Source organism: Olea europaea, unplaced genomic scaffold (genome assembly GCF_002742605.1).
Source record: "Olea europaea var. sylvestris unplaced genomic scaffold, O_europaea_v1 scaffold102, whole genome shotgun sequence".
NCBI lineage: Eukaryota > Viridiplantae > Streptophyta > Magnoliopsida > Lamiales > Oleaceae > Olea > Olea europaea.
Genome location: NW_019227526.1, coordinates 571536 through 592576, shown reverse-complemented (window position 1 = coordinate 592576; position 21041 = coordinate 571536).

Below are 21041 nucleotides of genomic sequence, written 5' to 3'. Positions count from 1 at the left end.
TCCATCTAATTGACACTTGACTACAATGCAAGTGTCAAACAACGTGTTAAAAATCAGTGTACAAATAGTAAAGTACAATCGGTAAGCACCTTGCTACATGCACACTATGGTGTACACTTTGCCACGTGACATTATCCTATTGGACTGTTTAAATTTCAAACAGTTTTTTCATCCAATTGACACTTGACAACAATGCAAGTGTCAAACAACGTGTCGAAAATCATTGTATAAATATAAAAGTTCAATTAGGTAAGAACCTTGCTACATTTACACTATGGTGTACACTTTAGTTTATACTTTGCCACGTGATAGTACACTATTGGACAGTTTAAATTTCAAACAGTTTTTCCATCCAATTGGTACTTGATAACGATGCAAGTGTCAAGCAACATGTTAAAAATCAGTGTACAAATAGAAAAGTTCAATCGGTAAGGGTAAGAACCTTGCTACGGGTACACTATGGTGTACACTTTAGTTTACACATTGCCACGTGACAGTACAATGTTGGACAAGTTAAATTTCAAACAGTTTTCCCATCCAATTGATACTTAACAATAATGCATGTGTCAAATAATGTGTTAAAAATTAGTGTACAAATAGAAAAAGTTCAATCGGTAAGAACCTTTCTATATGTACACTATAGTGTACACATTAGTTTACACATTGCCACATGACATTACACGATGGAGAGTCTAAATTTAAAATAGTTGCCCCATCCAATTGACACTAGACAACAATGTAAGTGTCAAACAATGTGTTGAAAATCAGGGTACAAACAGTAAAGTTCAATCGGTAAGGACCTTGCTACATGTATCAAACAGATTTCCCATCCAATTGACATTGACCACAATGCAAGTGTCAAATAACGTGTTAAAAATCAGTTTACAAATAGCAAAGTTCAATCGGTAAGGAACCTGCTACAATGGTGTACACTTTAGTTTTCACTTTGCCACGTGACATTACCCTGTTGGACAGAATAAATTTCAAACAGTTTTCTCATACAATTGACACTTGACAACATTACAAGTGTCAAAAAATGTGTCAAAAATTAGTGTACAAATAGTAAAGATCAATCGGTAAGAACCTTTCTATATGTACACTATGGTGTACACTTTAGTTTACACTTTGCCACGTGACATTACTTTGTTGGACAGTTTAAATTTCAAACGGTTTTCCCATCCAATTGACACTTGACAATGATGCAAGTATGAAACAATGTGTCAAAAATCAGTGTACAAATTGCAAAGATCAATCAGTAAGAACGTTGCTGCATGTACACCATGGTGTACATTTTAGTTTACACTTTGCCACATGACATTACCCTGTTGGATAGTTTTAATGTCAAATGGTTTTCCCATCCACCTGCCACTTGAAAAAATTGTAAGTGTCAAACAATGTGTCAAAAATCAGTGTACAAATAGCAAAGTTCAATGGGTAAGAACCTTGCAACATGTACACTACGGTGTACACTTTAGTTTACACTTTATCATGTGACATTACCCTATTGAACAGTTTAAATTTCAAGCAGTTTTCTCATCAAATTGATGCTTAACAACAATGCAAGTGTTGAGCAACGTGTCGAAAATCAGGGTACAGGTAGCAAAGTTCAATTTGTAAGAACCTTGCTACATGTACACTTTATTTTACACTTTTCCATGTGACATTACTCTGTTGGATAGTTTAGATTTCAAATAATTTTTCCATTCAATTGACACTTGACAACAATGCAAGTGCCAAACGACGAGTTAAAAATCAGTGTACAAATGGTAAAGTTCAATCGATAAGAACCTTGCTACATGTACACTACGGTGTACACTTTAGTTTACATTTATCATGTGACATTACCCTATTGGACGGTTTAAATTTCAAACAATTTTCCCATCCAATTGACGCTTGAAACCAATGCAAGTGTCAAGCAACGTGTAAAAACTCAGGGTACAAATAGCAAAGTTTAATCGGTAAGAACCTTGCCAGATGTATCAATCAGTTTTCCCATCCAATTGACCCTTGACAACAATGCATGTGTTAAACAACGCGTCAAAAATTAGTGTACAAATGGCAAAGCTCAATTGGTATACAATATGGTGTATGCTTTAGCATACACTTTGTGACGTGATATTATCCCATTGGACAGTTTAAATTTCAAACAGTTTTCTCATCATATTGTCACTTGACAGCAATGCAAGTGTCAAACAACGTGTCAAAAATCTGTGTACAAATAGCAAAGTTCAATGGGTAAGAACCTTGCGAAATGTACACTGTGGTGTACACTTTAGTTTACACTTTACCGCGTGTCATTACCTTATTCGACAGTTTAAATTTCAAATAGTTTTCCCATCCAATTGACACCTGACAACTATGCAAGTGTCAAACAATGTGTGGAAAATTAGTGTGAAAATAGTAAAGTTCAATAGGTAAGGACCTTGCCAATTGTACACTATGGTGTACACTTTAGCTTACACTTTGCCACGTGACATTACCCTCTTGGCAAGTTTAAATTTCAAGCAGTTTTCCCATCCAATTGACACTTGACAACAATCCAAGTGTCAAACAACCTGTCGAAAATCAACGTACAAATTGTAAAGTTGAATCGGTAAGGACTAATGCCTTATGTTCACCATGGTGCACACTTTAGTTTACACTTTGCCATATGACAGTACATTGTTGGACAGTTTAAATTTCAAATAGTTTTTCCATCCAATTGACACTTGACAACAATGCAAGTGTCAAACAACGTGTTGAAAATCAATGTACAAATATCAAAGTTCAATCGGTAAGAACCTTGCTAGTGTATCAAAAAGTTTTCCATCCAATTAACACTTGACAACAATGCAAGTGTCAAACAACGTGTCAAAATTAGCTTACAAATAGAAAAATTCAATCGGTAAGGACCTTGCTACATGCACACTACGGTGTACACTTTAGTTTTCACTTTGGCACGTGACATTACCCTATCGGACGGCTTAAATTTCAAATAGTTTTCCCATTCAGTTGACACTTGACAACAATGCAAGTGATAAACAACGTGTCAAAAATCATTGTACAAATAACAAAGTTCAATTGGTAAGAACATTTCTACATGGACACTATGGTGTACACATTAGTTTATACTTTACCACATAACATTACCCTGTTGGATAGTTTTATTGTCAAATAGTTTTCCCATCCAACTGCTGCTAGACAACAATGCAAGTGTAAAACAACGTGTCGAAAATCAATGTACAAATAGCAAAGTTCAATGGGTAAAAAGCTTGCGACATGTGCACTACAGTGTACACTTTAGTTTACACTTTGTCACGTGACATTACCCTGTTGGACAGTTTAAATTTCAAACAATTTTCCCATCCAATTGACGCTTGACAACAATGTAAGTGACAAGCAACATGTCAAAAATCAGGGTACAAATAGCAAAGTTCAATCGGTAAGAACCTTGCCACATGTATCAACTAGTTTTCCCATCCAATTGACACTTGAAAACAATGCAAGTGACAAACAACGTGTCAAAAATCATTGTACAAATAACAAAGTTCAATCAGTAAGAACCTTTCTGCCTGTACACTACTGTATAAACATAGTTTACACATTCCCACATGACACTATCCTGTTGGACAGTTTTAATGTCAAATAGTTTTCCCATCCAACTGCCACTTGACAACAATGCAAGCTCAAACAACGTGTCAAAAATCAGTGTACAAATAGCAAAGTTCAATGGGTAAGAACCTTGCGACATGTACACTACGACGTGCACTTTAGTTTACACTTTATCACGTGTCATTACCCTGTTGGACAGTTTAAATTTCAAGCAATTTTCCCATCCAACTAATACTTAACAACAATGCAAGTGTCAAGCAATGTGTCAAAAATCAAGGTATAGATAGCAAAGTTCAATCCGTAAGAACCTTGCCACATGAATCAATCAGTTTTCCCATCCAATTAACACTTGAAAATAATGTAAGTGTCCAACAACGTGTCAAAAATCAATGTACAAAAAGCAAAGTTCAATTGGTAAAAACCTCGCAACATGTACACTATGATGTACACTTTAGTTTACACTTTTCCACGTGACATTACCATGTCGGATAGTTTAGATTTCAAACAGTTTTCCCATCCAATTGACACTTGAGAACAATGCAAGTGTCAACCAACGAGTCAAAAATCAATGTGCAAAGAGCAAAGTTCAATCGATAAGAACCTTGCTACTTGTACACTTTAGTTTACACTTTGTCACGTGACATTGCCCTGTTGGACAATTTACATTTCAAACAGTTTTCCCATTCAATTGACGCTTGACAACAATGCAAGTGTCAAACAACGTGTCAAACAAATAGCAAAGTTCAATCGATAAGAACCTCGCAACATGTACACTACGGTGTACACTTTAGTTTACACTTTTCCACGTGACATTACCCTGTTGGATAGTTTAGATTTCAAATAGTTTTTCCATCCAATTGACACTTGAGAACAATGCAAGTGTCAAAACAACGTGTCAAAAATCAGTGTACAAATAGCAAAGTTCAATCGGTCAGAACCTTGTTACATGTATACTATGGTGTACACTTTAGTTTACACTTTGTCACGTGGCATTACCCTATTGGACAATAAAAATTTCAAAAAAAATTTCCATCGAATTGATGCTTGACAACAATGCAAGTGTCAGGCAACGTGTCAGAAATCAGTGTACAAATAGCAAAGTTGAATAGGTAAGAACCTCGCTACGTGTACACTATGGTGAATTCTTTAGTTTACACTTTTCCACGTGACATTACCCTCTTGGACACCTTAAATTTCCAACAATTTTCCCATCCAATTGACACTTAACAACAATGCAAAAGTCAAACAACGTGTAAAAAATCAGTGTATAAATAACAAAGTTCGATAGGTAAGGACCTTACCACATGTACAAGTATGGTGTACACTTTAGTTTACACTTTTCCATGTAACATTACCTTGTTGGACAATTTAAATTTTAATCAATTTTCCCATCCAATTGGCATTTGACAAAAATCCAAGTGTCAAGCAACGTGTCAAAAATCAGTGTACAAAATGCAAAGTTCAATCGGTAAGAACCTCGCTACATGTACACTATTGTGTACACTTTAGTTTACACTTTTCCACGTGACATTACCCTATTGGATAGTTTTGATTTCAAACTATTTTCCCATCCAATTGACACTTGAGAACAATGCAAGTGTCAGACAACGTATCAAAAATCAATGTACAAATTGCAAAGTTCAATGGGTAAGAACCTTGCGACATGTACACTACGGTGTACACTTTAATTTACACTTTATCACGTGACATTACCCTATTGGAAAGTTTAAATTTCAAACAGTTTTCCCATCCAATTGACGTTTGACAACAATGCAAGTGTCAAGCAACGTGTCGAAAATCAAGGTACAAATAGCAAAGTTCAATCGGTAAGAACCTTGCCACATGTATCAATCAGTTTTTCCATCCAATTGACACTTGAAAACAATGCAAGTGTTAAACAATGTGTCAAAAATTAGTGTACAAATAGCAAAGTTCAATCGATAAGATCCTTGCTACATGTACACTATGGTGTACACTTTAGTTTACACTTTTCCACGTGACATTACCATGTTGGATAGTTTAGATTTCAAATAGTTTTCCCATTCAATTGAAACTTGAGAACAATGCGAGTGTCAAACAACATGTCAAAAATCAATGTACAAATCGTAAAGTTCAATTGATAAGAACCTTGCTACATGTACACTATGGTGTACACTTTAGTTTATACTTTGTCAAGTGACATTGTCCTGTTGGAAAATTTAAATTTCAAACAATTTTTCCATCCAATTGGCGCTTGACAATAATGCAAGTGTCGAACAACGTGTCAAAAAATAGTGTACAAATAGGAAAGTTTTATTGATAAGAACCTCGCTACATGTACACTTTAGTTTACACTTTTCCACGTGACATTACACTGTTGGATAGTTTAGATTTCAAATAGTTTTCCCATCCAATTGATACTTAAGAACAATGCAAGTGTCAAACAACGTGTCAAAAATCAGTGTGCAAATAGCAAAGTTCAATCGGTCAGAACCTTGCTACATGTACACAATGGTGTACACTTTAGTTTATACTTTGTCACGTGACATTACCCTGTTAGACAATTTAAATTTCAAACAGTTTTCCCATCCAATTGATGCTTGCCGACAATGTAAGTGTCAAAAAATGTGTCAAAAATTAGTGTACAAATAGCAAAGTTCCATCAGTAAGAACCTCGCTACATGTACACCACGGTGTATACTTTAGTTTACACTTTTCGACATGACATTGCCCTCTTGGACAGCTTAAATTTCTAATAGTTTCCCCATCCAACTGGCACTTATCAACAATGCTAATGTCAAACAATGTGTAAAAAATTAGTGTACAAATAACAAAGTTCAATAGGTAAGGACCTTACCACATGTACACTATGGTGTACACTTTAGTTTACACTTTTCCACGTGACATTACCTTGTTGGACAGTTTAAATTTCAATCAATTTTCCCATCCAATTGACACTTGACAACAATCCAAGTGTCAAGCAACGTGTCAAAAATTAGTGTACAAATAGCAAAATTCAATCAGTAAGAACCTCGCTACATGTATACTATAGTGTACACTTTAGTGTACACTTTTTCATGTGACATTACCCTGTTGGATAGTTTAGATTTCAAATAGTTTTTCCATCCAATTGACACTTGAGAACAATGCAAGTGTCAAACAACATGTCAAAAATCTATGTACAAATTGCAAAGTTCAATGAGTAAGAACCTTGCGACATGTGCACTACGGTGTACACTTTAGTTTACACTTTGTCACATGACATTACCCTGTTGGACAATTTAAATTTCAAATAGTTTTCCCATCCAGTTGACGCTTGGTAACAATGCAAGTGTCAATAAACGTGTCAAAAATAAGTGTATAAATAGCAAAGTTCAATCGTTAAGAACCATGCTACATGCACACTATAGAGTACACTTTAGTTTACACTTTTCCACGTGATATTACCTTGCTGGACAGTTTAAATTTCAATCAATTTTCCAATCCAATTAACACTTGACAACAATCCAAGTGTCAAGCAACGTGTCAAAAATCAGTGTACAAATAGCAAAGTTCAATCAGTAAGAACCTCGCTACATGTACACTTTAGTTTACACTTTTCCACGTGACATTACCCTGTTGGATAGTTTTTGATTTCAAAAAGTTTTCCCATACAATTGACACTTGAGGACAATGCGAGTGTCAAATAACGTGTCAAAAAATAGTGTACAAATTGCAAAGTTCAATAGGTAAGAACCTTGCGACATGTACACTACGGTATACACTTTAGTTTACACTTTGTCACGTGACATTACCCTGTTGGACAGTTTAAATTTCAAACAGTTTTCCCATCCAATTGACGTTCGACAACAATGTAACTGTCAAGCAATGTGTCAAAAATCAGGGTACAAATAGCAAAGTTCAATCGGTAAGAACATTGCCACATGTATCAACTTTTTTTCCCATCCAATTGACACTTGAAAACAATGCAAGTGAAATACAGCGTGTCAAAAATCATTGTACAAATAACAAAGTTCAATCGGTAAGAACCTTTCTACTTGTGCACTATTCTATGCACATTAGTTTACACTTTGCCACAAGACACTACCCTGTTGGACAGTTTTAATGTCAAATAGTTTTCCCCATCCAACTGCCACTTGACAACAATGCAAGTGTCAAACAACGTGTTAAAATCAGTGTACAAATAGCAATGTTCAATGGGCAAGAACCTTGCGACATGTACACTACGGTGTACACTTTAGTTTACACTTTGTCATGTGACATTACCTGATTGAACACTTTAAATTTCAAACAGTTTTTCCATCCAATTGATTCTTGCCAACAATACAAGTGTCAAATAATGTGTCAAAAATCAGTGTACAAATAGAAATGTTCAATCGATAAGAACCTCGCTCCATGTACACTATGGTGTACACTTTAGTTTACACTTTTTCACGTGATATTACCTTGTTGGACAGCTTAAATTTCAATCAATTTTCCCATCCAATTGACACTTGACAACAATCCAAGTGTCAAGCAACGTGTCAAAAATCAGTTTACCAATAGCAAAGTTCAATCGAAAGAACTTTACTATAGGTACACTATGGTGTATACTTTAGTTTACACTTTTCCACATGAAATTACCCTATTGGATTGTTTAGATTTCAAACAGTTTTTCCATCTAGTTGACACTTGAGAACAATGCAAGTGTCAAACAACGTGTCAAAAATCAGTGTACAAATTGCAAAGTTCAATGGGTAATAACCTCGTGACGTGTACACTACGGTGTACACATTCGTTTACACTTTGTCCCGTAACATTACCATGTTGGATAGTTTATATTTCAAACAGTTTTCCCATCCAATTAACGCTTGACAACAATGGAAGTGTCAAGCAACGTGTCAAAAATAGGGGTACAAATAGCAAAGTTCAATCGGTAAGAACCTTGCCACATGTATCAACTAGTTTTCCCATCCAATTGACACTTGAAAACAATGCAAGTGACAAACAAGGTGTCAAAAATCATTGTACAAATAACAAAGTTCAATTGGTAAGAACCTTTCGACTAGTACACTATTATATATACATTAGTTTACACTTTGCCACATGACACTATCCTGTTGGACAGTTTTAATGTCAAATAGTTTTCCCATCCAACTGCCACTTGACTACAATGCTAGTGTCAAACAACGTGTGAAAAATCAGTGTACAAATAGCAAAGTTCAATGGGTAAGAACCTTGCGATATGTACACTACAGTGTACACTTTAGTCTACACTTTGTCACGTGTCATTACCCTGTTAGACAGTTTAAATTTCAATTAGTTTTCCCATCCAATTGACGCTCGACAACAATGCAAGTGTCTAGCAACGTGTTAAAAATTAGGGTACAGATCGCAAAGTTCAATCGGTTGGAACCTTGCCAAATGTATCAATCAATTTTCCAATCCAATTGACACTTGAAAACAATGCAAGTGTCAAACAACGTGTCAAAAATAAGTGTACAAATGGCAAAGTTCAATCGGTAAGAACCTCGCTGCATGTGCACTATGGTGTACACTTTAGTTTACACTTTTCCACGTAACATTACCATGTTGGATAGTTTAGATTTCAAATAGTTTTCCCATCCAATTGACACTTGAGAACAATGCAAGTGTCAAACAACATGTCAAAAATCAATGTACAAATAGCAAAGTTCAATCGATAAAAACCTTGCTATAGGTACACTATGATGTACACTTTAGTTTGCACTTTGTCACGTGACATTGCCATGTTGGACAATTTAAATTGCAAATAGTTTCCCCATCCAATTGATGCTTGAAAATAATACAAGTGTCAAACGACGTGTCAAAAATCAGTGTACAAAAAGCAATGTTCAATCGGTAAGAACCTCGCTACATGTACACTATGGTGTACACTTTAGTTTACACTTGTCCACGTGACATTAACATGTTGGATAGTTTTTATTTCAAACAGTTTTCCCATCCAATTGACGCTTGACAACAATGCAAGTGTCGAGCAACATGTCAAAAATCAGGATACAAATAGCAAAGTTCAATCAGTAAGAACTTTGTTACATGTACACTATGGTATATACTTTAGTTTACACTTTTCCTCGTGAAATTACCCTGTTGGACAGTTTAGATTTCAAACAGTTTACCCATCCAATTGACACTTGAGAACAATGCAAGTGTCAAACAACGTGTCAAAAATCAATATACAAATTGCAAAGTTCAATGGGTAATAACCTTGCGACATGTACACTACGGTGTACACTTTAGTTTATACTTTGTCACGTGACATTACACTGTTGGATAGTTTAAATTTTAAACAGTTTTTCCATCCAATTGACGCTTGACAACAATGCAAGTGTTAAGCAACGTGTCAAAAATTAGGGTACAGATAGCAAAGTTCCATCGGTAAGAGCCTTGCCATAGGTATCAACTGGTTTTCCCATCCAATTGACACTTGAAAACAATGCAAGTGACAAACAACGTGTCAAAAATCATTGTACAAATAACAAAGTTCAATCGGTAAGAACCTTTCTACTTGTACACTATTGTATGCACGTTAGTTTACACTTTGCCACATGACACAATCATGTTGGATAGTTTTAATGTCAAATAGCTTTCCCATCCAACTGCCACTTGACAACACTGTAAGTGTCAAAAAATGTTTCAAAAATCAGTGTACAAATAGCAAAGTTCAATGGGTAAGAACCTTGCGATATGTACACTACGGTGTGCACTTTAGTTTAAACTTTATCACGTATCATTACCGTGCTGGACAGTTTAAATTTCAAACACTTTTCCCATCCAATTGACGCTCGACAACAATGCAAGTGTCAAGCAACGTGTCAAAAATTAGGGTACAGATAGCAAAGTTCAATCGGTAAGAACCTTGCCACATGTATCAATCAGTTTTCCCATCCAATTGATACTTGAAAACAATGCAAGTGTCAAATTATGTGTCAAAAATAAGTGTACAAATGGCAAAGTTCAATCGGTAAGAACATCGCTACATGTACACTATGGTGTACACTTTAGTTTACAGTTTTTCGAGTGACATTACCACGTTGGACAGTTTAAATTTCAATTAATTTTCCCATCCAATTGACACTTAACAACAATATAAGTGTCAAGCAACGTGTCAAAAATCAGTGTACAAATAGCAAAGTTCAATCGGAAAGAACTTCGCTACACGTACACTATGGTGTATACTTTAGTTTACACTTTTCCACGTGAAATAACCCTGTTGGATAGTTTAGATTTCAAACAGTTTTCTCATCCAATTGACACTTGAGAACAATGCAAGTGTCAAACAACGTGTCAAAAATCAGTAAACAAATTGCAAAGTTGAATGGGTAATAACCTTGCGACTTGTACACCACGGTGTACACTTTCGTTTACACTTTGTCCCGTGACATTAACATGTTGGATAGTTTATATTTCAAATAGTTTTCCCATCCAATTGACGCTAAACAACAATGCAAGTGTCGAGCAACGTGTTAAAAATAAGGGTACAAATAGAAAAGTTCAACCAGTAAGAACTTCGCTACACGTACACTATGGTATATACTTTAGTTTACACTTTTCCCCGTGAAATTGCTCTGTTGGATAGTTTAGATTTCAAATAGTTTTTCCATCCAATTGACACTTGAAAACAATGCAAGTGAGAAACAAGGTGTCAAAAATCATTGTACAAATAACAAAGTTAATCGGTAAGAACCTTTCGTCTAGTACACTAATATATATACATTAGTTTACACTTTGCCACATGACACTATCCTGTTGGACAGTTTTAATGTCAAATAGTTTTCCCATCCAACTGCCACTTGACTACAATGCAAGTGTCAAACAACGTGTAAAAAATTAGTGTACAAATTGCAAAGTTCAATGGGTAAGAACCTTGCGATATGTACACTACAGTGTACACTTTTGTCTACACTTTGTTACATGTCATTACCCTATTAGACAGTTTAAATTTCAATTAGTTTTCCCATCCAATTGACGCTCGACAACAATGCAAGTGTCAAGCAACTTGTTAAAAATTAGGGTACAGATCGCAAAGTTCAATCGGTTAGAACCTTGCCAAATGTATCAATCAATTTTCCAATCCAATTGACACTTGAAAATAATTCAAGTGTCAAACAACGTGTCAAAAAAAGTGTACAAATGGCAAAGTTCAATCGGTAAGAACCTCGCTGCATGTACACTATGGTGTACACTTTAGTTTGCACTTTTCCACGTAACATTACCATGTTGGATAGTTTAGATTTCAAATAGTTTTCCCATCCAATTGACACTTGAGAACAATGCAAGTGTCAAACAACATGTCAAAAATTAATGTACAAATAGCAAAGTTCAATCGATAAAAACCTTGCTATAGGTACACTATGATGTACACTTTAGTTTGCACTTTGTCACGTGACATTGCCCTGTTGGAGAATTTAAATTTCAAATAGTTTCCCCATCCAATTGATGCTTGACAATAATACAAGTGTCAAACGACGTGTTAAAAATCAGTGTACAAAAAGCAATGTTCAATCGGTAAGAACCTCGCTACATGTACACTATGGTGTACACTTTAGTTTACACTTGTCCACGTGACATTAACATGTTGGACAGTTTTTATTTCAAACAGTTTTCCCATCCAATTGATGCTTGACAACAATGCAAGTGTCAAGCAACATGTCAAAAATCAGGGTACAAATAGCAAAGTTCAATCAGTAAGAACTTTGCTACATGTACACTATGGTATATACTTTAGTTTACACATTTCCTCGTGAAATTACCTTTTGGATAGTTTAGATTTCAAACAGTTTTCCCATCCAATTGACACTTGAGAATAATGCAAGTGTCAAACAACGTGTCAAAAATCAATATACAAATTGCAAAGTTCAATGGGTAATAACCTTGCGACATGTACACTACGATGTACACTTTAGTTTATACTTTGTCACGTGACATTACCCTGTTGGACAGTTTAAATTTCAAATAGTTTTTCCATCCAATTGAAGTTTGACAACAATGCAAGTGTCAAGCAACGTGTCAAAAATTAGTGTACAAATAGCAAAGTTCAATCGGAAAGAACTTCGCTACACGTACACTATGGTGTATACTTTAGTTTACACTTTTCCACGTGAAATAACCCTGTTGGATAGTTTAGATTTCAAACAGTTTTCTCATCCAATTGACACTTGAGAACAATGCAAGTGTCAAACAACGTGTCAAAAATCAGTAAACAAATTGCAAAGTTGAATGGGTAATAACCTTGCGACTTGTACACTACGGTGTACACTTTCGTTTACACTTTGTCCCGTGACATTAACATGTTGGATAGTTTATATTTCAGACAGTTTTCCCATCCAATTGATGCTTAACAACAATGCAAGTGTCAAGCAACGTGTTAAAAATAAGGGTACAAATAGCAAAGTTCAACCAGTAAGAACTTCGCTACATGTACACTATGGTATATACTTTAGTTTACACTTTTCCCCGTGAAATTGCCCTGTTGGATAGTTTAGATTTCAAATAGTTTTCCCATCCAATTGCCACTTGAGAACAATGCAAGTGTCAAACAACGTGTCAAAAATCAATATACAAATTGCAAAGTTCAATGGGTAATAACCTTGCGACATGTACACTATGGTGTACACTTTAGTTTACACTTTGTCATGTGACATTACCCTATTGGAAAGTTTAAATTTCAAACAGTTTTTCCATCCAATTGACGCTTTACAACAATGCAAGTGTCAAGCAACATGTCAAAAATTAGGGTACAAATAGCAAAGTTCAATCGGTAAGAACCTCGCCACATGTATCAACTGGTTTTCCCATCCAATTGACACTCGAAAACAATGCAAGTGTCAAACAATGTGTCAAAAATAAGTGTACAAATGGCAAAGTTCAATCGGTAAGAACATCGCTACATGTACACTTTAGTTTACACTTTTTCGCGTGGCATTACCATGTTGGACAGTTTAAATTTCAATCAATTTTCCCATCCAATTGACACTTGACAACAATCCAAGTGTCAAGCAACCTGTCAAAAATTAGTGTACAAATAGCAAAGTTCAATCGAAAAGAACTTCGCTACACGTACACTATGGTGTATACTTTCGTTTACACTTTTCCACGTGAAATTACCCTGTTGGATAGTTTAGATTTCAAACAGTTTTCCCATCCAATTGACACTTGAGAACAATGCAAGTGTCAAAAACGTGTCAAAAATTAGTCTACAAATTGCAAAGTTCAATGGGTAATAACCTTGCGACATGTACGCTACGATGTACACTTTAGTTTATACTTTGTCACGCGACATTACCCTGTTGGACAGTTTAAATTTCAAACAGTTTTTCCATCCAATTGAAGTTTGACAACAATGCAAGTGTCAAGCAACGTGTCAAAAATTAGTGTACAAATAGCAAAGTTCAATCGGAAAGAACTTCGCTACACGTACACTATGGTGTATACTTTAGTTTACACTTTTCCACGTGAAATAACCCTGTTGGATAGTTTAGATTTCAAACAGTTTTCTCATCCAATTGACACTTGAGAACAATGCAAGTGTCGAACAATGTGTCAAAAATCAGTGTACAAATTACAAAGTTCAATGGGTAACAACCTTGCGACATGTACACTACGGTGTACACTTTCGTTTACACTTTGTCCTGTGACATTAACATGTTGGATAGTTTATATTTCAAATAGTTTTTCCATCCAATTGATGCTTGAAAACAATGCAAGTGTCAAGCAACGTGTCAAAAATCAGGGTACGAATAGCAAAGTTCATTCAGTAAGAATTTCGCTACACGTACACTATGGTGTATACTTTAGTTTACACTTTTCCATGTGAAATTACCCTGTTGGATAGTTTAGATTTCAAACAGTTTTCCCATCCAATTGACACTTGAGAACAATGCAAGTGTCAAACAACGTGTCAAAAATTAGTCTATAAATTGCAAAGTTCAATGGGTAATAACCTTGCGACATGTAAACTACGGTGTACACTTTCGTTTACACTTTGTCACATGACATTACCCTGTTGGATAGTTTAAATTTTAAACAGTTTTTCCATCCAATTGACGCTTGACAACAATGCAAGTGTTAAGCAACGTGTCAAAAATTAGGGTACAGATAGCAAAGTTCCATCGGTAAGAGCCTTGCCACAGGTATCAACTGGTTTTCCCATCCAATTGACACTTGAAAACAATGCAAGTGACAAACAACGTGTCAAAAATCATTGTACAAATAACAAAGTTCAATCGGTAAGAACCTTTCTACTTGTACACTATTGTATGCACGTTAGTTTACACTTTGCCACATGACACAATCATGTTGGATAGTTTTAATGTCAAATAGCTTTCCCATCCAACTGCCACTTGACAACACTGTAAGTGTCAAAAAATGTTTCAAAAATCAGTGTACAAATAGCAAAGTTCAATGGGTAAGAACCTTGCGATATGTACACTACGGTGTGCACTTTAGTTTAAACTTTATCACGTATCATTACCGTGCTGGACAGTTTAAATTTCAAACACTTTTCCCATCCAATTGACGCTCGACAACAATGCAAGTGTCAAGCAACGTGTCAAAAATTAGGGTACAGATAGCAAAGTTCAATCGGTAAGAACCTTGCCACATGTATCAATCAGTTTTCCCATCCAATTGATACTTAAAAACAATGCAAGTGTCAAACAATGTGTCAAAAATATGTGTACAAATGGCAAAGTTCAATCGGTAAGAACATCGCTACATGTACACCATGGTGTACACTTTAGTTTACACTTTTTCGCATTACATTACCACGTTGGACAGTTTAAATTTCAATCAATTTTCCCATCCAATTGACACTTGACAACAATCCAAGTGTCAAGCAACGTGTCAAAAATTAGTGTACAAATAGCACAGTTCAATCGGAAAGAACTTCGCTACACGTACACTATGGTGTATACTTTAGTTTACACTTTTCCACGTGAAATAACCCTGTTGGATAGTTTAGATTTCAAACAGTTTTCTCATCCAATTGACACTTGAGAACAATGCAAGTGTCAAACAACGTGTCAAAAATCAGTAAACAAATTGCAAAGTTGAATGGGTAATAACCTTGCGACTTGTACACTACGGTGTACACTTTCGTTTACACTTTGTCCCGTGACATTAACATGTTGGATAGTTTATATTTCAAATAGTTTTTCCATCCAATTGATGCTTGAAAATAGTGCAAGTGTCAAGCAACGCGTCAAAAATCAGGGTACGAATACCAAAGTTCAATCTGTAAGAACTTCGCTACACGTACACTATGGTGTATACTTTAGTTTACACTTGTCCATGTGAAATTACCCTGTTGGATAGTTTAGATTTCAAACAGTTTTCCCATCCAATTGACAGTTGAGAACAATGCAAGTGTCGAACAACGTGTCAAAAATCAGTGTACAAATTGCAAAGTTCAATGGGTAATAACCTTGCGACATGTACACTACGGTGTACACTTTCGTTTACACTTTGTCCCGTGACATTAACATGTTGGATAGTTTATTTTTCAAACAATTTTTCCATCCAATTGATGTTTGAAAACAATGCAAGTGTCAAGCGTGTAAAAAATCAGGGTACAAATAGCAAAGTTCAGTCAGTAAGAACTTCACTACATTTACACTATGGTATATACTTTAGTTTACACTTTTCCTCGTGGGATTACCCTGTTGGATAGTTTAGATTTCAAACAGTTTTCCCATCCAACTGCCACTTGACAACACTGTAAGTGTCAAAAAATGTTTCAAAAATCAGTGTACAAATAGCAAAGTTCAATGGGTAAAAACCTTGCAATATGTACACTACGGTGTGCACTTTAGTTTAAACTTTATCACCTGTCATTACCATGTTGGACAGTTTAAATTTCAAACACTTTTCCCATCCAATTGACGCTCGACAACAATGCAAGTGTTAAGCAACGTGTCAGAAATTAGGGTACAGATAGCAAAATTCAATCAGTAAGAACCTTGCCACATGTATTACTCAGTTTTCTCATCCAATTGATAGTTGAAAACAATGCAAGTGTCAAACAATGTGTCAAAAATAAGTGTACAAATGGCAAAGTTCAATCGGTAAGAACATCACCACATGTACACTATGGTGTACACTTTAGTTTACACTTTTTTGCGTGACATTACAATGTTGGACAGTTTAAATTTCAATCAATTTTCTCATCCAATTGACACTTGAAAATAATCCAAGTGTCAAGCAATGTGTCAAAAATCAGTGTAAAAATAGCAAAGTTCAATAGGAAAGAACTTCGCTACACGTACACTATGGTGTATACTTTAGTTTACACTTTTCCACGTGAAATTACCCTTTGGATAGTTTAGATTTCAAATAGTTTTCCCATCCAATTGACACTTGAGAACAATGCAAGTGTCGAACAACGTGTCAAAAATCAGTGTACAAATTGCAAAGTTCAATGGGTAATAACCTTGTGACGTGTACACTACGGTGTACACATTCGTTTACACTTTGTCCCGTGACATTACCATGTTGGATAGTTTATATTTCAAACAGTTTTCCCATCCAATTAACGTTTGACAACAATAGAAGTGTCAAGCAACGTGTCAAAAATAGGGGTACAAATAGCAAAGTTCAATCGGTAAGAACCTTGCCACTTGTATCAACTAGTTTTCCCATCCAATTGACACTTGAAAACAATGTAAGTGACAAACAAGATGTCAAAAATCATTGTACAAATAACAAAGTTCAATCGGTAAGAACCTTTCGACTAGTACACTATTGTATATACATTAGTTTACACTTTGCCACATGACACTATCCTGTTGGATAGTTTTAATGTCAAATAGTTTTCCCATCCAACTGCCACTTGACAACAACGCAAGTGTCAAACATAGTGTAAAAAATCAGTGTACAAATAGCAAAGTTCAGTGGATAAGAACCTTGCGTTATGTACACTATGGTGTACACTTTAGTTTACACTTTGTCACTTGTCATTACCCTGTTAGACAGTTTAAATTTCAATTAGTTTTCCCATACAATTAATGCTTGACAACAATGCATGTGTCAAGCAACGTGTCAAAAATTAGGGTACAGATCTCAAAGTTCAATCGTTTAGAACCTTGCCACATGTATCAATCAATTTTCCCATCCAATTGACACTCGAAAATAATGTAAGTGTCAAACAACGTGTCAAAAATAAGTGTACAAATGGCAAAGTTCAATCGGTAAGAACCTCGCTGCATGTACACTATGGTGTACACTTTAGTTTGCACTTTTCCACGTAACATTACCATGTTGGATAGTTTAGATTTCAAATAGTTTTCCCATCCAATTGACACTTGAGAACAATGCAAGTGTCAAACAACATGTCTAAAATCAATGTACAAATAGCAAAGTTCAATAGATGAGAACCTTGCTACATGTACACTACGGTGTACACTTTAGTTTACACTTTATCACGTGACATTGTCCTGTTGGACAATTTAAATTTCAAATAGTTTTCCCATCTAATTGATGCTTGAAAACAATGTAAGTGTCAAACAACGTGTCAAAAATAAGTGTACAAATGGCAAAGTTCAATCGGTAAGAACCTCGCTGCATGTACACTATGGTGTACACTTTAGTTTACACTTTTCCACGTAACATTACCATGTTGGATAGTTTAGATGTCAAACAGTTTTCCCATCCAATTGACACTTGAGAACAATGCAAGTGTCAAACAACGTTTCAAAAATTAATGTACATATAGCAAAGTTCAATAGATGAGAACCTTGCTACATGTACACTACGGTGTACACTTTAGTTTACACTTTGTCACGTGACATTGCCCTGTTGGATAATTTAAATTTCAAACAGTTTTCCCATCCAATTGACGCTTGACAAAAATGCAAGTGTCAAACAACGTGTCAAAAATTAGTGTACAAATAGCAAAGTTCAATCGGTAAGAACCTCGCTACATGTACACTATGGTGTACACTTTAGTTTAAACTTTTCCACGTGATATTACCCTGTTGGATAGTTTAGATTTCAGTTAGTTTTTCCATCCAATTGACACTTGAGAACAATGCAAGTGTCAAACAACGTGTCAAAAATTAGTGTACAAATAGCAAAGTTCAATCGGTAAAAACCTTGCTACATGTACACTACGGTGTACACTTTAGTTTACATTTTACCATGTGACATTACACTGTAGGCTAGTTTAGATTTCAAATAGTTTTCCCATCCAATTGACACTTGACAATAATGCAAGTGTCAAACAACGTGTCAAAAATCAGTGTCCAAATAGTAAAGTTCAATCGGTAAGAACCTTGCTACATATACCCTATTGTGTACACTTTAGTTCACATTTGTCACGTGACATTACCCTATTGGACGGTTTAAATTTCAAACAGTTTTCCCATCCAATTGACGCTTGACAACAATTCAAGTGTTAAGCAACGTGTCAAAAATAAGGGTACAAATAGCAAAGTTCAATCGATAAGAACCTTGCCACATGTATCAATCAGTTTTCCCATCCAATTGACACTTGACAACAATGCAAGTGTCAAGCAACGTATCAAAAATCAATTTACAAATGCCAAAGTTCAATCGGTAAGGACCTTACTATATGTAAACTATGGCGTGTACTTTGATTTTTACTTTGCCACTTGACATTACCTTGTTGGAAGCCTCAATTTCAAACAGTTTTCCCATCTAATTGACACTTGAGAACAATGCAAGTGTCAAACAACATGTCAAAAATCATTAAACAAATAACAAAATTCAATTGGTAAGAACCTTGCGACATCTAGACTACGACGTACACTTTAGTTTATACTTTGCCACGTGTCACTACCCTGTTGGACAGTTTAAATTTCAAACAATTTTCCCATCCAATTGACACTTGATTACAATGCATGTGTCAAACAACATATCAAAAATTAGTTTACAAATAGCAAAATTCAATCGGTAAAGGCCTTGCCACATCTACACTATGGTGTACACTTCAGTTTTCGCTTTGCCACGTGATATTACCCTGTTAGATAGCTTAAATTTCAAAGAGCTTTCCCATTCAACTGACACTTGATAATAATCCAAGTGTCAAACAACGTTTCAAAAATCATTATACAAATAACAAAGTTCAATCGGTAAGAACCTTGCGACATCTACACTATGACGTACACTTTAGTTTACACTTTGCCACGTGTCTCTACCCTATTGGATAGTTTAAATTTCAAATAGTTTTTCCATCCAATTGACACTTGACTACAATGCAAGTGTCAAACAACGTGTCGAAAATCAGTGTACAAATAGTAAAGTTCAATCGGTAAGAACCTTGCTACATTTACACTACGGTGTACACTTTAGTCTACACTTTGCCACGTGATAGTACACTTTTGGACAGTTTAAATTTCAAATTGTTTTCCCATCCAATTGGTTCTTGACAACAATGCAAGTGTCAAGCAACGTTTTAAAAATCAGGGTACAAATAGAAAAGTTCAATCGGTAAGAACCTTGCTACGTGTACACTACGGTGTATACTTTAGTTTACACATTGCCACGTGATAGTACAATGTTGAAGAGTTTAAATTTCAAACAATTTTCCCATCCAATTTATACTTGACAACATTGCATGTGTCAAAAAACATGTTAAAAATCGATATAGAATTAGCAAAGTTCGATCGGTAAGAACCTTGCTACATGTACACTATGGTGTACACTTTAGTTTAGACATTGTCACGTGAAATTACCCTTATGGACAGTTTAAATTTTAAACTATTTTCCCATAAAATTAACACTTGACAACAATGCATGTGTTAAACAACGTGTCAAAAATCAGTGTACAAACAGTAAAGTTCAATCGATAAGGACCTTGCTACATGTATCAAATAGATTTCAGATCCATTTGACATTGACCACAATGTAAGTTTCAAACAACGTGCCAAAAATCAGTTTATAAATAGCAAAGTTCGATCGGTAAGGACCGTGCTACAATGGTGTACACTTCAGTTTTCATTTTGCCACATGACATTACCCTATTGGACAGCTTAAATTTCAAATAGTTTTCCCATACAATTGACACTTGACAACATTACAAGTGTCAAACAACGTGTCAAAAATTAGTGTACAAGTAGCAAAGATCAATCGGTAATCGGTAAAAACCTTCTACATGTACACTATGGTGTACACTTTAGTTTACACTTTGCCACGTGACATTACCCTATTGGACAGTTTAAATTTCAAACGGTTTTCCCATCCAATTGTCACTTGACAACAATGCAAGTTTCAAACAACGTGTCAAAAATTCAGTGTACAAAAAGCAAAGATCAATTGGTAAGATCCTTGCGACATATACACTATGGTGAACAATTTAGTTTACACTTTGCAACGTGTCATTGCCCAGCTGGACTGTTTAAATTTCGAATAGTTTTCCCATCCAATTGACACTTGACAACGATGCAAGTGTGAAACAACCTGTCAAAAATCAGTGTACAAATAGCAAAGATCAATCG